Source organism: Ovis canadensis, chromosome 3 (genome assembly GCF_042477335.2).
Source record: "Ovis canadensis isolate MfBH-ARS-UI-01 breed Bighorn chromosome 3, ARS-UI_OviCan_v2, whole genome shotgun sequence".
NCBI lineage: Eukaryota > Metazoa > Chordata > Mammalia > Artiodactyla > Bovidae > Ovis > Ovis canadensis.
Genome location: NC_091247.1, coordinates 124,737,275 through 124,764,318, shown reverse-complemented (window position 1 = coordinate 124,764,318; position 27,044 = coordinate 124,737,275). Strand labels below are relative to the sequence as shown.

Sequence of the window (27,044 nt, the reverse complement as noted above, 5' to 3'; positions counted from 1 at the left end):
AATTATTGGTGCTTTGAAGCAGCTTTTGTCTCTGATGCGTATGCATAGTGCTACCCATATTAAGATACATTTATTTCCTTATCTAAGTAACACTAAAATTATTGAATAGAAAGAAAGGTTGGCTTAGGATTATCTTATAGATTGACTACTAAACATGCAAGAATATTCACAAATTCAGATTTTTGAGATTACTTTCAGGTCATCTCTGCAAGGTTAAAATTATTGCAGATAGAGCCACACAATTCTTCAAAACACTCTCTCAAGAACTGTTGGATGATGCTACCCCAAAATCATATTGTAAAGGTAAAGAAAGGTGAAAAAAATTGGGAGCAGTTTTAAGGCTGTAAATACGCATAGAGAGAACAGGCTGCTTTCTATAGGTAAGGATTTACTAGCAGCAAAAGTAATGATGGTAAGCCTTATCTGATACAGATAATCAAATGAAAATCAAATCAAGGGAGGACAGAGGTATACAGAAACTTCCCAGGCAATTGACAGGCTTATAGAGTTGTTTAATTTTATTATTTTTGTTTGTTTTGAGATTCCTGTTTTCTTACAGTTCAAGACTTCAACACTATGAAATATTGCTGGAAAAATGACTCACACGTCCTAAGGCATACAAAGAAATGGAAAAACTTTAAAAATGGTAAATCCTTTGTTTACTGCTTATCTAGTAAATATTACAACTTATCTTCTGACGTAAAACGCAGTTCTTAAAATACAGGGGAAACTTTCTACTTTAAGGTTTTATAATCAAACACAGCAACTTCTTGTACTTAAGAGCGGCTTCTAAACTTCAACTGGTAAAGAGTGGTGAGTAAAGCCAGGCCTAGGCTTTTAATCCTACTTTTTGACAGGAGTTGGAGGTCCTTTAGTTGTTCCTACAAAATGTTTTATATCACTTTCTTAGTTTTTCATATAACATTTGGCACCTTTCTCATCTCCCAAAACAAACATAATTTTGGGATCAGAAAATGATTAAGAAAACAGAGTTGTAAGTAGTTATGTTGATACATAGAAAAATGTGTTACTTAAGGAATTCATGCAGACATTAACTCTACAGACCTGTTGAAATGAGATTCAATTTAAAGTATATGAGGTTTTAATAAAGTAGGACAATAAATAGACAATCTGCAGCATACCGAATATTAATATCTCTGCACATATGCCTTGGTACAGGATACCAGGCTAAACTCATTTTTCAGTTAGTTATGCTTCTTACAGATTAAAAATTAGAACATAATATTAATTGCTACCTATCTTCAAGGCCTATTTACCTAGCTAAATGTATTAATAAATATACTAATTACTTATGTGATATTTAAACATACAGGAATTTATTAATTATTCTTTTACCTTTCCCAGACAGTTATTAATTCTGAAAATGTATTCTGTATTAATAGAAGGGAAATACAACAATTAATGGAGTAATGAAGGTTATTTTATTATTCCAGATGGTAAAAGGAAAAGGAGATGTATTAGTTCTGGGGGAAAAAAATGAAATCTATACTGTCCATGCAGAAACAGAGGGACAAAAGTGACAAGAAGTCTAGGTGACGAAGACAATGATACTCAATGGCCTAAAAGGACAGTTGATATGCAATGACCAGGGCAAGTCTTTCAGGTTCTACTAATGTTGAACATATCTGATGTTCATCAACAACAAAAAAAGAGTTAACTATCTAGTTGTGTAAAATCAAATAGGCAATTTTAAAATATTTAAAAACATTTCCTTACAATTTAGGTAAGCTTTGCTACAGAGCACAGACTTTGTAGCAGCTTTCAATATCCAAAACCTGCATGAAACACATAATTTTTAGTACTGTAAATGGTGATCAAAAAAAAAAAATTCCTATATGATAATTTTCTAACAGGAGGATTCATTCATCATATTAACATGCAGAAAAACAATAATACAACATATGAGTAAAGTATCTGCCTAATTCCCTCCGTTCTGTTCACAATAACTCATAGATCTCAGTAGTCCAGTTAGTGTTCTCCTATGATAAAGCTATAAAACATCAGGCAATGTGAATCATGTGGTGTTTTTAAGTGAATTTGAAAATCTGAACCAAGGTCGAAAATATTGATACATTATTATTATACCGTGTTATACAGTAATCAATTGTTTGAAATAGAGCTCACAATTGATGGAAAATAGAGCAAACCCCATTTCAAATACACAGAACCAACATAAATAAAGAAATAAAGACATGTGGGGCTTCTTCTACATAATTATCCAAAGATCCTAAATTGATTTGTTATTGGGGAATAACAAAATTTGCTCTTACTCCTAAATGACTACCTTCATTGCTCCTCTTCTACTAGCTTCCTCTATTATTGCTCTTACCATACCCTGGCTCCATACTCTGAATTATCCTGCTTCCCTTAGTGTAATCTGCTGCTTCACATCCTTATCTGGCCCTCAGCTCTTTAGCCTCTACGGTTTCTCTGCCTTGTCCTGCCCCAGTCTCCAGGCTGCCTGTCTTGCCCCCCTAGCATAATAGGACATGTTTCATTTCCTTCCTAAACACTCCTTCCTTCCTAATTACTTCCTTCTGAAACATTTCCTTTTTGGTGAAGCCTTCTTTGACCACTTTCCAGTAGTGTTAGAATTGCTTACTGTTTAAGTTCACTGTAATATAACTTACCAGTCTAAACTGCAGCATTTACAAGAGTAAAAGAGAATGGTGTTGTTAATTGTACTGGAACAGGGGCGATAAACCAGAATTTTTCCACCATGATTGCCCCACTTACAGCATATGTGACAGGGGGGCGATCTCAACCCTCTTGTCTTCATTACTATTGGGAGATGAACTGTTTTACACAATAAAGCACTGAGTCAGTGTTAGGAGAAGAGATCAATACCAGCAAGTGAGCTAGAAGTACTCTTCACTGAAGAATACAAAGGTTGACCATTGAGCCCACCAAGACTGAGCCAGATCCTGAAGCTTGGTGAGTTGGATCTGCTACTGGGGCTCTGAGATTGAGGCTTCCCTGGTGGCTCAGATGGTAAAGAATCTGCCTGCAGTGCCGGAGACCCAGGATCAAATCCCTGGGTTGGGAAGATCCTCTGGAGAAGGGAATGCTACCCACTCCAGTATTCCTGCCTGGAGAATCCCATGGACGGAGGAGCCTGGTGGGCTACAGTCCATGGACTCTCAGAGTCTGACACAACTGAACAACTAACACTTTCACTTTCATTTTGAGACAAGATTGAGTCAGGACACTGCAGGGAGTGAAGGGTGCTAGAAAGGAAAGGAAGAAAACTTGAGGAGGGCAGGCTCTCTGAGGAGTCCATCCACACTGGTAGATCTGTAAGACCTGAAAGATTGCCTTTCTCTGTGGTTCTCCAGTTTTAGGACGTATCACAATCACTTTGAGGACTTGATAAAACAGAAAGCTAAGTCCTGTTCCTAAAATTTCAGATGCAGTGGGTCTAGGGCAGAGCCTATTATTTGCATTTTTAAGGAGTTCCTACAGAAAACTGATGCTGCCAGTACATGGCCCACAGCTTAAGAGCCAGCTGTCTTATGGGAACAAGAAAATGAATGTTTTGCACCATACCCTGGACTCCTGTATGCAATTAGCTACCAGTAAGACTGGAAATCAACCGCATGTGACATGCCCTCCCTCACATCACAGGCATAATGACCAGGTTCTACATACATGTACAGCTAGAAATACATATGTATATGAATAAGAAATACTAATACAAGTTTACTCTCTCAAACTCAAAATGAGGAGATTTAAGAGTTCTATTCCTTACTAACAAGCTAGATCTCTGAGAAATCACTTCTCTTTCACATACAGTAGACAAACACATTCTTTGCATTTAATAATTGAGTAGAATTTCAAATAAAGAAACCACAAAAATTTAAGTAAAATACATTTTGTTCTCTGGGTGTACTGTGCTACCATACCTTACCATTATTTTTTTGGTTTGTAATTTGTCTTACCCAAGTTAATTACAATCATCTTATTTCCTTGTATCCAATCAAAGGGAGAAAGAAAAAAAAAAGATGAAGAGTTATAAAACAAAAAATACATTTGAGTGGGGAAAGGCAGAAGAGAAAAAGAGAATGATTTCTCTAGAGACCCAGATACAGAGCATAAGTAGCCTCACAGGGGAAAGGGGGAAAGCAGTTGAGAGTTTTGAATTCAACTATTTCAGCATTAGAGGTGCACTGCTTCTTCTCTGGACAACTGTCTCACTGAACAATTTAACTACTTGGTCAATTTTTACCAACATATCAATATGAGAAGCCTGCGAAGATCAATCTTTCATTAATTCCTGGATTTAAAAAGCTGTCTGAAAGGTAGAAACCCATAAAATTTTAAGCTGGCCTTAAGCTGTAGGTTCAAACACTGCTTTCCAGATGTTCTGCATATCAACTCCCAAGATTAGTTGGGACTGTCATTTCTCACTAAATTATTATGAAAAACTCAATCTTATGATCAATGCAACTAAATTAAGGAACTAAAACAATTAGTAGTAAGTGCTATGATAATCCAATTCTCTTGAGGAAAAATCACTTATACACAGCCTTTAAAAATGGTTAAAGGCAAATGAAAATCTTAAACTAGAACAGAGAATTTTTGTTAAAACAGTTCCCCTTAGAGAGGACATCAGGTTATCAAAATATATCTAGAACTGTCTTACCTCCGATACTACCCTGTCTCAAACCATCCTCTCCCCCTGGATAACAGCAGTAACTTCCTAATGGGTCTCTACACTTCTGCCCCTGATTCCACAGGCTACTCTCAACGTCAGGGATCCTGTCATTCTACAGTTGCCTCAGGGAAGTTGAAAGTCATTACACTGGACTATCCTGCCTGATATGACTAACACGGAGTTCTACCCTCAACCTTTACGTCAGTTCTCTGACCTCATCTCCTTTGTTTTCTACTACTCTCCCTCTTGTTCACTGAATCTATATTAGGCTCCTGCTGTTCATCTAACACACCAGAGTAACAAAGACCCCTTCACCAGGGTCTTTTTCCATTCTCTCCGCCTAGAACGCTCTACCCAAGATATTACAGTGGCTCACTATCTTAATTCCTGGCACACAGTGGGGATTTACTAAAGACATATTCAATGGCAGGACTGAATTAACCTAGTCATAGCTCTATGTGGCTAACTGCTTCATCTTCCAGACCAGGTTAGAACCTAGCTAGCCCAGGTCATCAGGCGCTTGCCTATTCATAGCCTCTCACCTCACAGTGATTTTATGCAAGGCTGCAGTGAATGGTCACATGTGCAAAATACACAAGGGTGCCATTCACAATGATGTCTCTGTGAATGTGCCTCTTGTACTTGAGCAACACAGTGGCCCTGACTTTAGACCTTTGAATTCCCCTTGCAATATAAGTGATCCAGACATCAATTACATTAATACCTTCAAAGATATTTAATTTCAGAAAGTTCAAACTATTTAAGGTGTCTAAAATTTATTATATTCTATTGCACTGTGAAATAATTCCAACCATTTGTGAAAATAACAAGCTGAAGGTTAAAGTATCCAACCCAACATATGGGGATATGAAGATAAATGCATCATTTAATTTTGGAACAATTTCCATCTAGCAGAGGAAAAGGAAGATTATGAAGATAGTTTCACTATAAAATGAATATAAATTTGAAAAGGGAGCTGTGCAAGGTACCACAAGCAAACTGCATCATTTCTGGATGGAGGTGAATTGCTTGGTGCTGTTCACCTTATAATCAAATTTAAATATACATAAAGGGCACAAGGTAGGTGTTCAGTTCAGTCGCTCAGTTGTGTCCGATTCTCTGCGACCCCATGGACCGCAACACGCCAGGCCTCCATGTCCATCACCAACTCCCAGAGTTTACTCAAGCTCATGTCCATTGAGTCAGGGATGCCACACAACCATATCATCCTCCATCATCCCCTTCTCCTTCTGCTTTCAATCTTTCCCAGCATCAGGGTCTTTTCCAATGAGTCAGTTCTTTGCATTAGGTGACCAAAGTATTAGAGCTTCAGCTTCAACATCAGTCCTTCCAATGAACACTCAGGACTGATCTCCTTTAGGATGAGCTGGTTGGATCTCCTTGAAGTCCAAGGGACTCTCAAGAGTCTTTTCCAACACCACAGTTCAAAAGCACCAATTCTATGGCACTCAGCTTTCTTTATAGTCCATACATGACTAATGAAAAAACTATAGTACACCCGTGGTGGATTAATGTCAATGTATGGCAAAACCAATACAGTATTGTAAAGTAAAATAAAGTAAAAATAAAAATTAAAAAAAAAAACAAACTATAGCATTGATTAGATGGACCTTTGTTGGCAAGGTAATGTCTCTGCTTTTTAATATGTTGCCTAGGTTGGTCATAACTTTTCTTCCAAGTAGTAAGTGTCTTTTAATTTCATGGCTGCAATCACCATCTGCAGTGATTTTGGAGCCCCCAAAAATATAGTCTGTCACTGTTTCCACTGTTTCCCCATCTATTTGCCATGAAGTGATGGGACCGGATGCCATGATCCTAAGATCATCGTGACATGATGACCAAACTCTGAATGTCGAGCTTTAAGCCAACTTTTTCACTCTCCTCTTTCACTTTCATCAAGAGGCTCTTTCCTTAGTTCTTCTTCGCTTTCTGCCAAATAAGGTTGGTGTCATCTGCATATGAGGTTATTGATATTTCTCTTGGCAATCTTGATTCCAGCTTGTGCTTCTTCCAGCCCAGGGTTTCTCATGATGTACTCTGCATAGAAGTTAAATAAGCAGGGTGACAAAATACAGCCTTGACATACTCTTTTCCCTATTTGGAACCAGTCTGTTGTTCCACGTCCAGTTCTAACTGTTGCTTCCTGACCTGCATACAGATTTCTCAAGAGTCAGGTCAGGTGGTCTGATATTCCCATCTCTTGAAGAATTTTCCAGTTTGTTGTGGTCCACACAGTCAAAAGTTTTGGCATAGTCAATAAAGCAGAAGTAGATGTTTTTCTGGAGCTCACTTGCTTTTCTGATGATCCAACGTACATTGGCAATTTGATCTCTAGTTCCTCTGCCTTTTCTAAATCCAGCTTGAACATCTGGAAGTTTATGATTCATGTACTGTTGAAGCCTAGCTTGGAGAATTTTGAGCATTACACACTACTAGTGTGTGAGATGAGTGCAACTGTGCGGTAGTGTGAGCATTCTTTGGCATTGCCTTTCTTTGGGATTGGAATGAAAATTGACCTTTTCCAGTCCTGTGGCCACTGCTGAGTTTTCCAAATTTGCTGGCATATTGAGTGCAGCACTTTCACAGCATCATCTTTTAGGATTTGAAATAGCTCCACTGGAATTCCATCACCTCCACTAGCTTTGTTCGTAGTGATGCTTCCTAAGGCCCACTTGACTTCACATTCCAGGACGTCTGGCTCTAGGTGAGTGATCACACCATCGTGATTATCTGGGTCAGGAAGATCATTTTTGTATAGTTTTTCTGTGTATTCATGTCACTTCATCTTAATATCTTCTGCTTCCACTAGGTCCATACCATTTCTGTCCTTTATTGTCTATTACTAGCATCCAGAAGCAATTATCTATACCTGAGGGCTCTTCCCAAAGAGTTTTGACTTGTAATAATGGCTATGACACCTAATTATAACAAGAAGAGTCAGTGAAATTGATCCGAGGTGAGTGATCCCTTTCTGTGCTGTTTCTCACTGGGGAGGTGAGTAGTGAAGTTCTGTTAAGATGGGTGGGTAATACCCAAATGCACAAGATTTAGACTAGCTTTTGGAAGGAGATTCTACTGAAGAGAGGCTACTTGTTGACATGTGCTCATTACGCCTGGGACGATTAAAATTAGAGAGGAGAATCTTCTCTTCTGCTTCTCTGAAGTGAGGTTTGCTAAATTTCTGAGTGAGGTTTGCTCTCAGTCTTCACACCAATCTCTCTCTCCCTTCCCTTCTAGTTTTGCTGCTTCATGTTTTTGTGCTTTGGCAGTCTGAGTTAATAAAAGCTCTGGTTTACTGAGACAGACCCAGAGTGCTGTGCCACAGTTACTGGCTAAGAAAACAGGTGGGCCAAGAAAACAAGGAAAAGGACATCCAGGAGATCAATCTGGACAGTTCAGTTTGAGGCTGGAAGGCCCTGGATGTGTTCCTACACGACCAAGAGGCCAAGAATCTGGCCTGAATTGGACAGGTGGCACAAAAGGTGTCCAGGGCAAAGGAGATTAGCAGATTAGCAGGCCAGGGCTCTGTGCTCATCCAGAGAGGAGGCCAGGAAGGCCAGGACTGCTCTACTGCACTATTTCTCCTCTGACTCTCTTCAGAAGGGCTATGAAATCAAGGGAGTTATGAGGACTATCAGATGGAGAGTGGGAATTAGAGAGGGCAAAGAAGGAAAAGAGGGGGGCCCAGGGAGGAACCAAAGAGATCAGAGAAAGGGGAGGAGTGGTATGGGGGCATAGAGTGGGGAAGCAACCCAATCCCATGAATAGATGTAAGTAATTAAGAGATTCAATAGAGATCAAGTATGCTCCATCAAGGACAAGACAACCATGATAAGACTTCAAAAAGTCTGAGTTTCATCACCTAAAGATGAGGACAAAGCCACAACTAGATGAAGGATACAACCTAATTAAAGACAGCAGGCAGTAGTCACATTTTGTTCTAGGATGTTGTGTAATCTGAGACAAGGGAGCTGTAAGGAAAGAGATGAGACAGATGCAGGACTCGAAGGCAGACACTGAAGTCGCTACAGAAAGGAACATGCCTCTGAGACTAAGTTAAGGTGGGTGGTAATGAGACTGGAGAGAGGTGGTCAGGAAGCTTACATCCTCTGCTTAAAAAGAGCTCAGTCTTTTCACTGTGCTCCACAAAATTCCTGAGGGCTTTTGGCGGATATGCACTTACAAATGCGTCCACAGGGGCACAGAGGAGTCAATGACAGGATACACAAACTTTGGGAACAACTGTTTTACGTAGTCAGAGGCAGATTGCAAACAACCTCCCAAGTACATTCAGTCACTGAATGAAATAGCTAAGACTGGAAAGACAGCCTCCCTCCCTCCTTCTCTCTCTCTCTCGTCCCCAACTCTTCTCTTGTTCCTAATTGCTTGTTACTTTTAATCCTTCTTCTTCTTACAAGCAATTATTCCCTTTCTCTCTGGTCTTTCTGGCTGCATGATGACAGGTAAGGATTTCTTCTTTTTCTTAATTCCTACATCTTTATTCTATCTCCCTTTCCCCTAATTTCTGTCCCTCATTTTTATACTTTATTCAAAAATCGTTCTATACAATTCATTCATTCTCCAGGATATTAGTATGGTTTTCACTAAAATTTTAAAATCATTATAATTGGAAGTAATAGAAGATGGCGGAGGAATAGGATGGGAAGACCACTTTCTCCCTCACAAATTCCTCAAAAGAACATTTCAACGCTGAGCAAACTCCACAAAACAACTTCTGTAGGCTGGCAGAGGACATCAGGCAACCAGAAAAGCTGACCATTGTCTTCAAAAACAGGTAGGATAAAATATAAAAGACGAAAAAGGAGACAAAGGAGGTGGGGAGGGAGCTCCGTCCCGGGAAGGGAAGCCCGTCCCGGGAAGGGAATTTTAAGAAGAGAAGTTTCCAAACACCAGGAAACACTCTCCCTGCCGAGTCTGTGGCGAGCCTTGGAAACACAGAGGGCAACATAACAGGAAGGGAAAAATAAATAAATAATCAAAACCAACAGATTACAAGCCCACCAGTAACTCCCCCAGCGGAAAAGCAGCACAGACGCCTGCATCCGCCATTGGGAAGTCGGGGCAGGGCAGGGACGCGCGGGAGGCGCGGGCTGCAGAGCTTTGCAAGAATCGGGCAGGAACGCCCCACGCGCAACCAGAACGATCTAACTGGGGCTAGCAAACCAGACTGTGGGATAGATACCACACGAAAAGCTCGAACATTAGACTCCACCAGGACCGAGCACAGAACAAAGGACGAACGGAAAAAGCCGGCTACAGACCATCCCCCGCCGGGGACAGGCAGCCAGAGCCGTAAGGGTTGGAAAGGGGCAATTGCAGACCCAGAGAGACTTTACTTACCAAACTGCAAACAGGCTTCTTTGCTAAGAATTCTGGGGGTGCTGGACAGTCATCATCTGCCTCACAAGGGGCGCCAGCTGTCCACCCAGAAAACTGAGCAGCAGAGGCAGAAAAGGCGACAAGTCGCAGTGATCGCGCTCGCCAAACTCCTGAGCTACTCGGACCTGAGAAGGGCACAAAACGCAGTCCCAACCGAATCTGTGCCTCTGAGGGCTACCGGAGCGCCGAACCTGAGCGGCTTAGACCGGGGAAGTGCACACAGCCTAGGGCCGGCCCCAGACGGTTCCCGGCTGAGCATCGTAGAGCCGGACCGGTTTGTACGCCGCGAGAAGGGACAGGTCCAGGGGGGCTGAGACACTGTGTGCACACGACAGCGCTATTTGTTTGCAGCATCCCCCCTCCCCACAGCGCGACTGAACTAGTGAGCCTAAAAAACCTAGCATAAAGAAGAAGTTAAACAGAGGGAACCGCCTTGGAAGTGACCCCACACTGCCCATAACATCAGAGAAGGGCCAGATATATTTTTACTATTTTTAAAATCATCCCTTTTATTTTTCCACTTTTTTAAAAAAAGTCTTCTATTTCTCCTCTAATTTTTATTTCCATAACCTATTATTACTATTCAAAAAAAACGACTTTTTTTTTTTTTTAAAGGCAAACACCATATATAGTCTTTGGGTGGTTATTGGTGTTTTCTTTTTTAATAATTCTTGTGGCTTTTCTTTTCTTTCCTTTTCTTTTTTTTTCTTTTTTCCTTTTTCCTTCTGCTTCTTTAATATTGTATTTTTGAATATCCAACCTCTACTCTAGATTTTTAATCTTTGCTCTTTGGTTTTTGTGGTCAATTTTGTACATTTAAAAACCCAAAGTTCACTACCCAATTTTACCTTGACAGCGAGATTACTGGCTTGACCACTGTCTCCTCCTTTGGACTCTCCTTTTTCTCCACCAGGTGGCCTCTGTCTCTTTTCTCCCCCATCTCTTCTCTGTCCAACTCTGTGAATCTCTGTGTGTTCCAGACGGTGGAGAACACCTAAGGAACTGGTTACTGGCAGGATTTGTCTCTCTCCTTCTCATTCCTCTCTCTTATCCTCCTGGCCACCTCTGTCTACTTCCTCCCTCTCCTCTTCCCTGTATAACTCCGTAAATACCTCTGAGCGGTCCAGACTATGGAACGCACATAAGGAAGTGACTACTGGCTAGCTTGCTCTCTCCTCTTTTGATCTCACCGCATCTCATTCCAGTCACCTCTAACTACCCCCTCCCTCTTCACTTCTCCTTGTAACTCAGTGAACCTCTCTGAGTGTCCCTCAATGTGGAGAAACTTTTCATCTTTAACCTAGATGTTTTATCATTGGTGCTGTATAGATGGAGAAGTCTAGAGGCTACTGTAAAAATAAAACTGAAAATCAGAAGCAGGAGGCTTAAGTCCAAAGCCTGAAAACATCAGAGAACTCCTGAATTCAGGGAACATTAAACAATAGGAGCTCATCAAATGCCTCCATACCTACACCAAAACCAAGCTCCACCCAAGGACCAACAAGTTCCAGAACAAGACATACCATGCAAATTCTCCAGCAACACAGGAACACACCCCTGAGCTTCAATATATAGGCAGCTCAAAGTTACTCCAAAACCTGTGATGTCTCAGAACCCATTACTGGTCACTCCACTGCACTCCAGAGAGAAGAAACCCAGCTCCACCCACCAGAACTCCAACACAAGCCTCCCTAACCAGGAAACCTAGACAAGCCACTGATACAACCCCACCCACAGTGAGGAAGCTCCATAATAAAGAGAACTCCACAAATTACCAGAATATAAAAGGCCACCCCAAATGCAGCAATATAATCAAGATGAAGAGACAGAGGAATACTCAGCAGGTAAAGGAACACGAGAGTTGCCCACCAAACCAAACAAAAGAGGAAGAGGTAGGGAATCTACCTGAGAAAGAATTCCGAATATTGATAGTGAAAATGATCCAAAATCTTGAAATCAAAATGGAATCACAGATAAATAGCCTAGAGACAAGGATTGAGAAGTAGCAAGAAAGGTTTAACAAGGACCTAGAAGAAATAAAAAACAGTCAATATATAATGAATAACGCAATAAATGAGATCAGAAACACTCTGGAGGCAACAAATAGCAAAATAACAGAGGCAGAAGATAGGATTAGTGAAATAGAAGATAGAATGTTAGAAATAAATGAATCAGAGAGGAAACAAGAAAAACCAATTAAAAGAAATGAGGACAATCTCAGAGACCTCCAGGACGGTATGAAACGCTCCAACATTCGAATTATAGGAGTCCCAGAAGAAGAAGAAGACAAAAAGAAAGACCATGAGAAAATCCTTGAGGAGATAATAGTTGAAAACTTCCCTAAAATGGGGGAGGAAATAATCACCCAAGTCCAAGAAACACAGAGAGTTCCAAATAGGATAAACCCAAGGCAAAACACCCCAAGACACATATTAATCAAATTAACAAAGATCAAACGCAAAGAACAAATATTAAAAGCAGCAAGGGAAAAACAACAAATAACACACAAGGGGATTCCCATAAGGATAACAGCTGATCTCTCAATAGATACTCTTCAGGCCAGGAGGGAATGGCAAGACATACTTAAAGTGATGAAAGACAATAACCTACAGCCCAGATTACTGTACCCAGCAAGGATCTCATTCAAATACGAAGGAGAAATCAAAAGCTTTACAGACAAGCAAAAGCTGAGAGAATTCAGCACCACCAAACCAGCTCTCCAACAAATGCTGAAGGATATTCTCTAGACAGGAAACACAAAAAGGGTGTATAAACCCGAACCCAAAACAATAAAGTAAATGGTAACGGGATCATACTTATCAATAATTACCTTAAACGTAAATGGGTTGAACGCCCCAACCAAAAGACAAAGACTGGCCGAATGGATACAAAAACAAGACCCCTCTATATGCTGCTTACAAGAGACCCACCTCAAAACAAGGGACACATACAGACTGAAAGTGAAGGGCTGGAAAAAGATATACCATGCAAATAGAGACCAAAAGAAAGCAGGAGTGGCAATACTCATATCCGATAAAATAGACTTTAAAACAAAGGCTGTGAAAAGAGACAAAGAAGGCCTCTAGATAATGATCAAAGGATCAATCCAAGAAGAATATATAACAATTATAAATATATATGCACCCAATATAGGAGCACCACAATATCTAAGACAAATGCTAACAAGTATGAAAGGGGAAATCAACAATAACACAATAATAGTGGGAGACTTTAATACCCCACTCACACCTATGGACAGATCAACTAAACAGAAAATCAACAAAGAAATGCAAACTTTAAATGATACATTAGACCAGTTAGACCTAATTGATATGTATAGGACATTTCACCCCAAAACAATGAATTTCACCTTTTTCTCAAGTGCTCATGGAACATTCTCCAGGATAGATCACATCCTGGGCCATAAATCTAAACTTGATAAATTCAAAAAAATCGAAATCATTCCAAGCATCGTTTCTGACCATAATGCATTAAGATTAGATCTCAATCACACAAGAAAAACTATTAAAAATTCCAACATATGGAGGTTGAACAACACATTTTTGAATAACCAGCAAGTAACAGAAGAAATCAAAAAAGAAATCAAAATATGCATAGAAACTAATGAAAATGAAAACACAACAACCCAAAACCTGTGGGACACTATAAAAGCAGTGCTAAGAGGAAAGTTCATAGCAATACAGGCATACCTCAAGAAACAAGAAAAAAGTCAAATAAATAACCTAACTCTACACCTAAAGCAACTAGAAAAGGAAGAACTGGAGAACCCCAAAGTTAGTAGAAGGAAAAAAATCTTAAAAATTAGGGCAGAAATAAATGCAAAAGAAACAAAAGAGACTGTAGCAAAAATCAACAAAGCCAAATGCTGGTTCTTTGAAGGGATAAATAAAATTGACAAACCATTAGCCAGACTCATCAAGAAACAAAGAGAGAAAAATAAAATCAATAAAATTAGAAATGAAAATGGAGAGATCACAACAGACAACACAGAAATACAAAGGCTCATAAGAGACTACTATCAGCAGTTATATGCCAATAAAATGGACAACGTGGAAGAAATGGACAAATTCTTAGAAAAGTACAATTTTCCAAAACTGAACCAGGAAGAAATAGAAAATCTTAACAGACCCATCACAAGCATGGAAATTGATACTGTAATCAGAAATCTTCCAGCAAACAAAAGCCCAGGTCCAGACAGCTTCACAGCTGAATTCTACCAAAAATTTCGAGAAGAGCTAACACCTATCCTACTCAAACTCTTGCAGAAAATTGCAGAGGAAGGTAAACTTCCAAACTCATTCGATGAGGCCAACATCACCCTAATACCAAAACCTGACAAAGACGCCACAAAAAAAGAAAACTACAGGCCAATATCACTGATGAACATAGATGCAAAAATCCTCAACAAAATTTTAGCAATCAGAATCCAATAACACATTAAAAAGATCATACACCATGACCAAGTGGGCTTTATCTCAGGGATGCAAGGATTCTTCAATATCCACAAATCAATCAATGTAATTCACCACATTAACAAATTGAAAAATAAAAACCATATGATTATCTCAATAGATGCAGAGAAGGCCTTTGACAAAATTCAACATCCATTTATGATAAAAACTCTCCAGAAAGTAGGAATAGAAGGAACATACCTCAACATAATAAAAGCTATATATGACAAACCCACAGCAAACATTATCCTCAATGGTGAAAAATTGAAAGCATTTCCCCTAAAGTCAAGAACAAGTCAAGGGTGCCCACTTTCACCGCTACTATTCAACATAGTTCTGGAAGTTTTGGCCATAGCAATCAGAGCAGAAAAAGAAATAAAAGGAATCCAAATTGGAAAAGAAGAAGTAAAACTTTCACTGTTTGCAGATGACATGATCCTCTACATGGAAAACCCTAAAGACTCCACCAGAAAATTACTAGAGCTAATCAATGAATATAGTAAAGTTGCAGGATATAAAATCAACACACAGAAATTCCTTGCATTCCTATACACTAATAATGAGAAGTAGAAAAAGAAATTAAGGAAACAATTCCATTCACCATTGCAACGAAACGAATAAAATACTTAGGAATATATCTACCTAGAGAAACTAAAGACCTATATATAGAAAACTATAAAACACTGATGAAAGAAATCAAAGAGGACACTAATAGATGGAGAAAAATAACATGTTCATGGATCGGAAGAATCAATATAGTGAAAATGAATATACCACCCATATCAATTTACAAATTCAATGCAATCCCTATTAAGCTACCAGCCATATTTTTCACAGAACTAGAACAAATAATTTCAAGATTTGTATGGAAATACAAAAAACCTCGAATAGCCAAAGCAATCTTGAGAAAGAAGAATGGAACTGGAGGAATCAACCTGCCTGACTTCAGGCTCTACTACAAAGCCACAGTCATCAAGACAGTATGGTACTGGCACAAAGACAGACATATAGATCAATGGAACAAAATAGAAAGCCCAGAGATAAATCCACACATATGGACACCTTATCTTTGACAAAGGAGGCAAGAATATACAATGGAGTAAAGACAATCTCTTTAACAAGTGGTGCTGGGAAAACTGGTCAACCACTTGTAAAAGAATGAAACTAGAACACTTTCTAACACCACACACAAAAATAAACTCAAAATGGATTAAAGATCTAAATGTAAGACCAAGAACTATAAAACTCCTAGAGGAGAACATAGGCAAAACACTCTCAGACATAAATCACAGCAGGATCCTCTATGATCCACCTCCCAGAATTCTGGAAATAAAAGCAAAAATAAACAAATGGGATCTAATTAAAATTGAAAGCATCTGCACAACAAAGGAAAATATAAGCAAAGTGAAAAGACAGCCTTCTGAATGGGAGAAAATAATAGCAAATGAAGCATCTGACAAACAACTAATCTCAAAAATTCAAGCAAACTCCTGTAGCTCAATTCGAGAAAAATGAATGACCCAATCAAAAAATGGGCCAAAGAACTAAATAGACATTTCTCCAAAGAAGACATACGGATGGCTAACAAACACATGAAAAGATGCTCAACATCACTCATTATTAGAGAAATGCAAATCAAAACCACAATGAGGTACCACTTCACACCAGTCAGAATGGCTGCGATCCTAAAATCTGCAAGCAATAAATGCTAGAGAGGGTGTGGAGAAAAGGGAACCCTCCTACACTTTTGGTGGGAATGAAAACTAGTACAGCCACTTTGGAGAACAGTGTGGAGATTCCTTTAAAAATTGCAAATAGAACTACCTTATGACCCAGCAATCCCACTTCTGGGCATACACACCGAGGAAACCAGAATTGAAAGAGACACATGTACCCCAATGTTCATTGCAGCACTGTTTATCATAGCCAGGACATGGAAACAACCTAGATGTCCATCAGCAGATGAATGGATAAGAAAGCAGTGGTACATATACACAATGGAGTATTACTCAGCTGTTAAAAAGAGTACATTTGAATCAGTTCTGATGAGATGGATGAAACCGGAGCCGATTATACAGAGTGAAGTAAGCCAGAAAGAAAAACACCAATACAGTATACTAACATATATATGGAATTTACAAAGATGGCAATGTCGACCCTGTATGCAAGACAGCAAAAAAGACACAGACGTGTATAACGGACTTTTGGACTCAGAGGGAGAGGGAGAGGGTGGGATGATTTGGGAGAATGGCATTGCAACATGTATACTATCATGTAAGAATCAAATCGCCAGTCTATGTCCGATGCAGGATACAGCATGCTTGGGGCTGGTGCACGGTGATGACCCAGAGAGATGTTATGGGGAGGGAAGTGGGGAGGGGGGTTCATGTTTGGGAACGCATGTACACCCGTGTTGGATTCATGTCAATGTATGGCAAAACCAATACAGTATTGTAAAATAAAATAAAGTAAAAATAAAAATTAAAAAAAAATAAAATAAAATCATTATAATTTACTCAGCATTTAACTTATATGCAAAATACATTATGTGAAATGCTTGGCTGGATGAAGCACAAGGTAGCATCGAGGTTGTAGGGAGAAATATTAATAATCTCAGATACGCAGACAACATCATGCTTATGGCAGAAAGCAAACAGGAACTAAAGAGCCTCTTGAAGGTGAAAGAGGAGGAAAAAGCTGACTTAAAACTCAACATTCAAAAAACTAAGATCATGGCATCTGGTCCCATCTCTTCATGGCAAATAGAAGGGGAAACAACGGAAGCAGAGACAGACTTCATTTTCTTGAGTTCCAAAATCACTGCAGATGGTGACTGAAGCCATGAAATTAAAAGAAGCTTGCTCCCTGGAAGAAAAGCTGTGACAAACCAAGACAGTGTAATAGAAAGCAGAGATACTACTTTGCTGACAAAGGTCCATGTAGTCAAATTTGTGGTCTTCCCAGCAATCATGTACGGGTGTGAAAGTTGGACCGTAAAGAAGGCTGAGTGCCAAAGAATTGATGCTTTTGAACTGTGGTGTTGGAGAAGACTTTTGAGAGACCGTTGGACAGCAAAGAGATCAAACCAGTCAATCCCAAAGGAAATCAACCCTGAATATTCATTGGAAGGACGGATGCTAAAGCTGAAACTCCAATACTTTGGCCACCTGATGGGAAGAGCTGACTGGTTGGAAAAGACCCTGATGCTAGGAAAGATTGAAGGCAGGAGGAGAAGAGGACGACAGTGGATGAGATGGTTGGATGGCATCACTGACTCAATAGACATGAGTTTGAGCAGACTCCAGGAGATGGTGAAGGACAGAGAAATCTGGTGGGCTGCAGCCCATGAGACTGCAAAGAGTTGGCTGGACATAACTGAGCAGCCAAACAACAAATGAGCATTTATTACATGCTAGTTATTTTATGAAATTATAAATGAATTCTGATTTGAGGCAGTAAAAATCATCTCCAGATTAAGAATCTGAGGGGCAAAGAGGCTAACAGAAGGCATGATTAAGGAGGTAATCTATAGTAGGGCTGGGTATGCCTCATTCCAAAATCCTTGATCCACCATCCAAAATCCAATGCACTTTCTATGTCCTAATCCAAAACTTCAGTTCTCAACTTCTTGCTTTCATGACTTTTTGAGTCATATATAAAATCTTCAAAAGAATATATGTAAATTGTTGCTATGGTCTGAAAGTCTATGCCTTCCTCCCTTTCATATGTTGAAAGCCTAACCCCTAAAGTGATGCTATGCAGAGGTACGGTCTTTAAGAGGAGCTTACATCATAAATGTGGGGTCCTCAAGAATGGGAGTAGTGCCTCATAAAGGAGACCCCAGAGAGCTCCGTTGTCCCTTGTCTCATAGGAGAACTAGACAGAACATGGCCATAAACAAGGAAGTGGGCCCCAGAAGCTGAGTGAATCTGAGTATGGTCTTGGGACTTTTGGCTCCCAGAACTGTGAGGAATAAATTTGTGTTGTTTGTAAGCACAGTATTGTGTTATAGTAGTCTTAACGTACTAAGGCATGAACTTAGTCCACTTTCTTTTAGCAAAACAAGATCTAGTCAAAAATTATTTTTAAAAAAGTAGATTCTCTCTGTTCTCTGCTAAATGACATCAGTCGTGTCTGACTCTGTGTGACCCCATAGACAGTGTGCACCAGGCTGCCCCATCCCTGGGATTCTCCAGGCAAGAATACTGGAGTGGGTTGCCATTTCCTTTTATCTCCATGCAAAAACTGGAAGCAGAGATAAGAAAAGGAAAGAATAAAACCAACAGAAACCAGTCTATCCTTCTTTCGTCATTCTTGTGTTGAAATACTGACTGGCCACCTTCTTCGTATGAGGTACTATTTTCAGTGCTGGAGAAAGGGCACCTGGTTATATTCAAGATTCTCTGGTTTTGAGTCTCGGGTTCCTCACTGTTTTAACAGGGATAATCTGTGTTATCAGAAGGAATAAATGACATAGCATGAATAAAACTGCATAGGGTCGGGGCTGGTGCCTTTCCTCCTGTCTTTTCTCTTCACTCTCCTCTACATGAGTCCCTTCCCTCCATCTGCTCCTTTCTGGCTCTTTCACTCTCTTGATGACTGAGCTGCCCTTCCTGAGGTTTTCGAGTAGGTGATTATGAGAGCTCCATGGGTATCTCCACCAAAATCTCAGCATTCTGGGTCTGTGTCACCTTTGTGGACCCAAGAGACTTACATTTAGTTAGAGCGAATTTTTTAAAGCATAAGCCCATAAACATATCATGGGCTGGAGATCAGACAAGGTTCAGACCCTTACTAGGCATAGGGCCTTTAATACATCACTTACATTCTTGATACCTTAAATTCTGCATCTGTAAAACAGGCATAATGTTATTTTTTGCCCAGTGTTAAGATTCCTGGAGTGACAAAACATACATAAAAGCACCTACAACTGGGTCAAAAATGCAAATGTTTGAGACTGAACCTCAATAATAAGAGTACTAGCATTAATGGATAGTAGCCTGGCATGTGCCTGGCTGACACCAAGTAGGTTCCTTTATGTATAGTCTCCAAACTTTGGAGTCTGGCCATGCCATAATACTTGAGTTTATTTAATTATCCTAATACTGTGAAGCATCTTATCGTCCTTGTATATCTTTTAACAGTAGTATTAATTTCCTTTTAGAAACATAATGAAATATAACACCCCTTGGGTGCAATGGTCTGAATATTGTAATCCTAACCCCCAAGGTGTTAGTAGGTAGCACCTTTGTATGGTCATTAGGTCATGAATGCTCTGAGACTTGTGTCCTCATGAAAGATGGCTCAAAGAGCTTCCTCATTTCTTCCACCAAACAATTTTACAAGGGGAGGTCTGCAACCCAGAGGAGGGCCCTCAGCAGACAACGCTGGCACCCTGATCTCAGAATCCCAGAACTGTCAGAAATTCATTTCTGTTGTTTATAAGCTACTCAGTCTGTGGTATTTTGTTATAGCAACCTGAATGGACTAAGACAGTGAGTCAGACCTGATGTCATTTTGGAATCGCAGAAATACGGTGTTAGGAGCATCTTCCATATGAGAAATGGGGGCACTGAGAGGTTTAGACATTTGCTTACAGTTGTATGACTAACAAGTGGCCATTTGTATGACAGTGAGGTCAGGCTGGGTGACATCAGATTGCTGTTAACACAATAAATTGGTTTTTAAATGTGTTTTATGAAAAAAGGCTTATAAGACTCAACTATACAATATGGAGAAGGCAATGGCACCCCACTCCAGTACTCTTGCCTGGAAAATCCCATGGACAGAGAAGCCTGGAAGGCTGCAGTCCATGGCGTCGCTGAGGGTCGGAAGCGACTGAGCGACTTCACTTTCACTTTCATGCATTGGAGAAGGAAATGGCAACCCACTCCAGTGTTCTTGCCTGGAGAATCCCAGGGATGGGGGAGCCTGGTAGGCTGCCATCTATAGAGTTGCACAGAGTTGGCCACAACTGAAGTGACTTAGCAGGATACAATGCATAAGAATCATATATTGATTATACTTAATATAATAAGAGTTTTAGTTTTAGTGTTTATATTTTAAGGAGTATTTTATATTATTTCCATAAAAAGTAATTTGAAATGACATTTAAAAGGCCAGTAAGTAGTGGATTCAAAGTGGTAAATATTGTATGTATATAACATTCTTACTTATTCTCTTTCCTCAAAAGAAATTTCAGACAGAACCAAGAATGGAATGCTGATAATAAATGTATGAATTTCATAAAGATTTCTCTCTTATTTTTAAGTCTTTTATGGCTTCAGAGTAAAAGGTAAAAAATAACAGATGAACAAAGACTGTCTCATCATTCACTGAAGCTTGGACCTTAAATAAGTTGTCCATGTTTGACAAGATAAATAGAAATAGTCTTCTCTCTCTTAATACCCCCGTAACAATAAAAGGTGAGTGATTCCCGGCTTTTAGTGTATTTGACACATGTGGAATCACCCACCAATAAAGCATCCATAGATGTAAACTATCTGTATTTATCCCTTACACTGACATAGAGATGATGACAGTGCAACGTTGTAGTCAGGTGTGTTTCAGTTCAGATGCTGCCTCTACATTAAATAGCATTGAAATCCTAGGTAATCTGCCTTATAGCCTGATGACCTCACCTTCCTCATTGCAATTGGAGACAGGTAACCTCACCACTTAGCTCTTTTATGGGTATTAAAAGAGATGCTACATGTGAATTCCTTAGGATATAAAAGCACTTAGTAAATGTTTGTACTATTATTATACTTAATGAATTCACGGAAATACAGTATTTAAGAGAAATCAGACAAGATGCCTGTCTCTACTTTTTATTCCTTTATCACATAATTTTTAATGTCTTAAACTTTATATATTGAGTTCTATTAAATTATTTTTGGATAATTATTTGGCTCTTATAATATTTTTCCTATCTTTTCTACAGACTGAGCAATAGATTAAGATGCTTATTCTTTCACATTTTGCCAAGGTATCAATTACTTCAAAAACTAATATGTTTATTAAAGAAAGCAAAATTAAAAATATTAAGCCTGCCCTCCCAAATTAACTGCAGAAGCCCAAAAAGCTAAAATTATTGACAGTTTTCCTCATTTTAATTTACTTTTTTAGATGATATATTTTGTATAATTTATGATTCTTCATGTACCATAATGTATAATAGATAGTTGCCTCTGTTATTATTATTCTTTATAAATTTAACCTAGGATTTATAATATTTCCTCAAAAGGGAATAACCATAGTTTATTTAATTATTTTTCTTTTTGGGACATTTAGATATTTAAAAATTTTTTTTCCTCTAATAGCAATGCTGTGCTCCAATTACTTTGTTGATAACCTTAAACATAGAAAAAAATTAGTATTTTTCTAAGCTATATTACCAAGAGAATAATTATGGAGAATACGTGCTAGAGCAACTGAAGGAATTCATTGTTACTTGAATTTGATTTCTAATGAAATTGTATGTTTACCTATCTTTTTAATTTAAATTTATTTATTTTAATTGGAGGCTAATTACTTTACAATATTGTATTGGTTTTGCCATACATCAACATGAATCCACCACAGGTATACACGTGTTCCCCATCCTGAACCCCCCTCCCTCTCCTCTCCCCGTACCATCCCTCTGGGTCATCCCAGTGAACCAGCCCCAAGCATCCTGTATCCTGCATTGAACCTGGATTGGTGATTCGTTTCATATATGATATTATACATGTTTCAATGCCATTCTCCCAAATCATCCCACCCTCTCCCTCTCCCACAGAGTCCAAAATACTGTTCTATTAATCTGTGTCTCTTTTGCTGTCTCGCATACAAGGTTACCGTTACCATCTTTCTAAATTCCATATATATGCGTTAGTATACTGTATTGGTGTTTTTCTTTCTGGCTTACTTCACTCTGTATAATGGGCTCCAGTTTCATCCACCTCATTAGAACGGATTCAAATGTATTCTTTTGAATGGCTGAGTAATACTCCATTGTGTATATGTACCTATCTTTTAAAACTTGTTATATTTCTTCTTTTGAGAATTATTTGTTATTCTTACTATACCCCTTAGTCTTTCTGTTCTGTTTCACTCATAGTTCTATAGAGTTTCTCACATCTTAAGTAGCCCTATCTTTCACCTTTTGCTTCTAAATAAACTATTTCCTACCATGTAACTGTCCTTTAACTGTCTTCTTTTTTTTGAAACACATAAATCACATAATTTCCCCTTTATTTTTGGTTTGTAAGCTTAGCTAATTCCTTCCTTATTTCTTCATATTTTACTCCTGGGAAAGTTTTAATTCTACAAGTCTCTGGAGAGTATCTCACATAAAATGTACACTGGTATGAAGATTAAATTATATTAAACTACTAAACATATTGCTATAAAAGTGAATTTAAAAATAAAAAAATCTTAGGCAAGAAGTAAATTGCTTGGAACAACATTTAGAAAAATCCTGTTCTAATTGCACACCTGTGAACTGCCTGTACTGTCCTTGAGCAATAAAGACACACAAAACACTGATATTTTAGCAAAATATTTTAGTCTGAAGCACTGAACATAATTGGAATCTCCATGTAATTTTTGCAAAGGCTAAAAACGTATATTCATTTTTAATCAAGAAAATACCATCATTTAGTTCCTTATTTAATTTTTAAAATTACTCATAATTTCTGAAGTGATTAAAAATGAAATGCTACAACACAACCAATTTCAGTTCACTGTCATATTCTATATTAATTATGAATAGTAAAAGCAACCACATGCCTCTCACCAATTCAACCCATTAAATAGTTTTCAGGCTTCTTTAAGTGTTCACTGATGAGAAATCAAAGCCAATGTTTTAATTACTTCTACCTTTAACTATTTAAAAAAGTGACTACTTTTTAAAATGAAATTTAATATATATAAATTATTCTGAAGAAAAATAGTCTATGATGGTAACAGTAGAAAGTTATGGACTTAAAAAGAGCTGGATTTTCAAGTTCTTCTCCCACCATGGACATATGTTGAAAATTTCTGATCTGAGAGTCACTTGAAAATTCTGAACTTCTACTGTCTTAGCCAAATGTAATTGCAATCCATTCCTACCTCACAGAGGTTAAATAATGACCAAACAAGATCAGGGTCAGAAAACACTGGGTAAGATCAGAAAATGTTAAGACAAATGTAATAAGTTCTCAGAATTCTAAATAGAATAGATTTAGAATAGATTCTAAATAGATTCTACTATTCTATTGATAGTAATGATTAAAAAAAAAAAACATAATTCTAGCCTTAAAAATACATCACACTTTTCTGTAGGCCCAAGATGAAAAACGATCCGCTCTCATAATCTGGATATACTTCAGTTTGGATGTATATTCCCTGTGTTTCTTAGCATCTAACTACGGTTCTAGTTCTATCCTTGAACTATTCCCAGACATATGCTATGCCTTCTGCCTCAAGCATTTTCTCTGGTTTAATGTTCTTCATTGCATCCTCTCTCTTCTACACTTTTGTCTAGAGAACTCCTACTCATCATTTACATGCATCAGGCATAGCTCTCCTGCACCCTAGCCACCCAGGTCAAGTCCCCCTAGTTGACAGTGTGTCTCCTTTCAAAAACTAATTGTAATTATAATTAAACCATTATTTTTATAATTTGTGCCTCCCTTTCCAGTTTTCAGTCTACAGTGGAGCCTGTCTTATTCCCCGTTGTACCTTTATGACACTGGGGAGAATCCTGCTGCCCCTCCCAACCCCCACCCAAGCACAAGGATCTCTCCATCTCCCTTGCCTCTTGTTTGTAGAAAAGTTCAAGTTTCTCAAGTTTCCTGAGTCACAAAAGAGCAAGCTCAAGTAGTTAATGATCAGGACAATAGAGTCACAGAATCTTTCCCTTTCTGATACACATTTTTGAGTTGTTTTACAGATATTATAACTAATTGCCCACTGAATTCTCCAGGCAAGAATACTGGAATGGGTAGCCATTCCCTTCTGCAAGGGATCTTCCCAACTTAGGGATTGAACCTAGGTCTCTCCTACACTGCTGGCAGATTCCTTACTGTCTGAGCCATAAGAAAAGCCCCAACTATAACTACTACCAGAGGGGAAAGCTAACTGAATGATGACCAGACCACAGCCATGGCATAGGCTGCTCTATCTTGAGCAGAACTAGCCTCGAGAGAAAGGAATTAACACTACTGTTCATAATAATTGATAACTCTGTGGGTGTCAGAATAATTGTAGCTTGCTCTGCTCATATATGTAAGCAGGCAACTAAGATTGTCAGCAAAGACATGTTATAGAGCCATGTCAACATCTCCTACTCAGAGAATATGGTGCCCTTATGTCAGCATGAAATTTCAGAAGACAGACTTCCACCCCTAATCTCATAGAGACAGAATAGTGTCTGAACACACGGGGATTTGTAAGACTCTTTTGCCCCTTTCCTGTTTGTTTATTTCTTTTCTGCTTAAACCTTATAGAAATGAGATCACTAGAACATTTAACCTAATTCCTGACTTATGCTCTACTGAATGCCCACAATACATTGCCTAACCTGTTGATTCTTTCCTAAGATTAAAAGAAGAATAAATGATTAAATAGTTAAAGAATGACTAGCTTTCTATGCCCAGCAGCCCCCTTAGCAATTCTGCAGGCAGACAACACAGGCAAGAGAACACTTGAAGAGATCATGAGGAGTCAGCTAGCCTGCACGCAATGGAAAAAGATGCAGAGCTTGACCTCTTGCCTTGATGATTCTCAGAGACCCTTTCCCCCTTTTGCCCAGAGAGGGTGGGATGATATGGGAGAATGGCATTGAAACATGTATAATATCGTATAAGAAACGATTCCTTGTGGGATACAAGATGCTCGGGGCTGGAGCATTGGGATGACCCAGAGAGATGGTATGGGGAGGGAGGTGGGGGGTGGTTCAGGAATGGGAACATGTGTACACCCGTGGCGGATTCATGTTGATGTATGGCAAAACCAATACAGTATTGTAAAGTAAAATAAAGTAAAATTTAAAAATAAATAAATAAATAAAAACTATCATAGCTAAGCAGAATCTTCTGAGCTGCCTTCAGGACATGAGTCTGCCTTCTCCCCAGATAGTCAGCCTTCTGATTAAAGCAGCTTTTCCTTTCTACCAGTACATGCCTCTGGAGTATTGGTTTTTGAGCAGCAAGCAGTCAGACCTGAGTCTGGTAACATTTATGGTGCCTGATAAATATTGAGTCGGAGGAAGAGGATCAGGATGAGTCACTATAGGGACTTCCCTAGTGGTCCCATGGCTAAGACTCTGGTCCCAACACAGGGGCCCCAGGGTTTGATCCCTGGTCAGGAAACTAGATCCCACATGCCACAACTAAGAGTTCATAAGCAGCAACTAAAGATCCCACATGCAGCAATGAAGATCAAAGGTCCTGAATGCCACAACTAAGGCCCAACACAGCCAAATAGGTAAATAAAATAAAATATTAAAATCTTAAAAAGGACTCATCATTATATAGCTGAATCCTTGGAAATGAACATCACCGAGAGAAAGGATCAATAATAAAGAAAAGGAGGCTATAGTCTTTGCTCCTAGAACATACGGTTAAGAGACAGATAGGAAAAGAAGAACCACCCAAGATCTACATAAAAAAGTACTTCTCATTAGAATTTGTCACAATCTGGTCCCTTTTAATTTTTTATGCTTTGATGCTTAATATCTAATGACTTGATATCTGTCCCAGATTTATGCATAGTAGGTACCTTAGACATACTGATTTTAGTTTTTCAGTCTACATCAAATTTACTAGTATGTATTGTAAAAAATATATATATTACAAAATATTCTTTCTGACAAAATGGTTTTCCAGTAATCCTTTAAAACACAAAACAAGACCAAGAAACAAGGAGGGACTTGTCTTGACTTTCATTCTTTCGGCAGAAGCTTCCTGTTGGAGCCAAAAGAAAATTTATGGAGAATCCCTTCACTAACAGGCACAGAAGAGACATCCAGGCACCAAATGCTCACTTATTAATAAATTAAATTCTCTAAAGACCAGATATGATTTATTTTAAGCGGACATGGAAGTTCACTGTAAGCTTGAAGAGATATGAATACATTATACTAGTACCAATAGCATAGTTTGAAACATATTTCTTTTACATTCCTTAAAATTTCTGATGAAAGACCGACCAGTGAGAAATTAAGTATATATTAGTAACAACGTGAAATATGAGTTGGCAAACACTTTGGAAGCCCATATCAATATTTCCACTTTACAGATGAATCTTAACCCCAGAGACTATACGTACCACATAGGCTACATTTAACTAACTTATTAAACCAGTTTTATAGATCTTCTTAGCTTTCTTTCCTGAAAGTCAACAAGATGAAAAAATGGCAATCTCCAATGCATATGCCTCCAATCACCCAAGGCATAAAACTAGTGGGTTCAAAACACAAATAACATTATAATAACACTTTTAAATAC

The 27,044-nt window shown here is 38.7% G+C and overlaps 1 protein-coding gene across 2 annotated transcripts in view; it reads right to left on the bottom strand.

The window, feature by feature from the left end:
• TMTC2 (transmembrane O-mannosyltransferase targeting cadherins 2) overlaps window positions 1–27,044 on the bottom strand; it is a 436,273-nt gene that overhangs the window by 76,960 nt on the left and 332,269 nt on the right. The gene's annotated exons all lie outside the window — the stretch shown is intronic.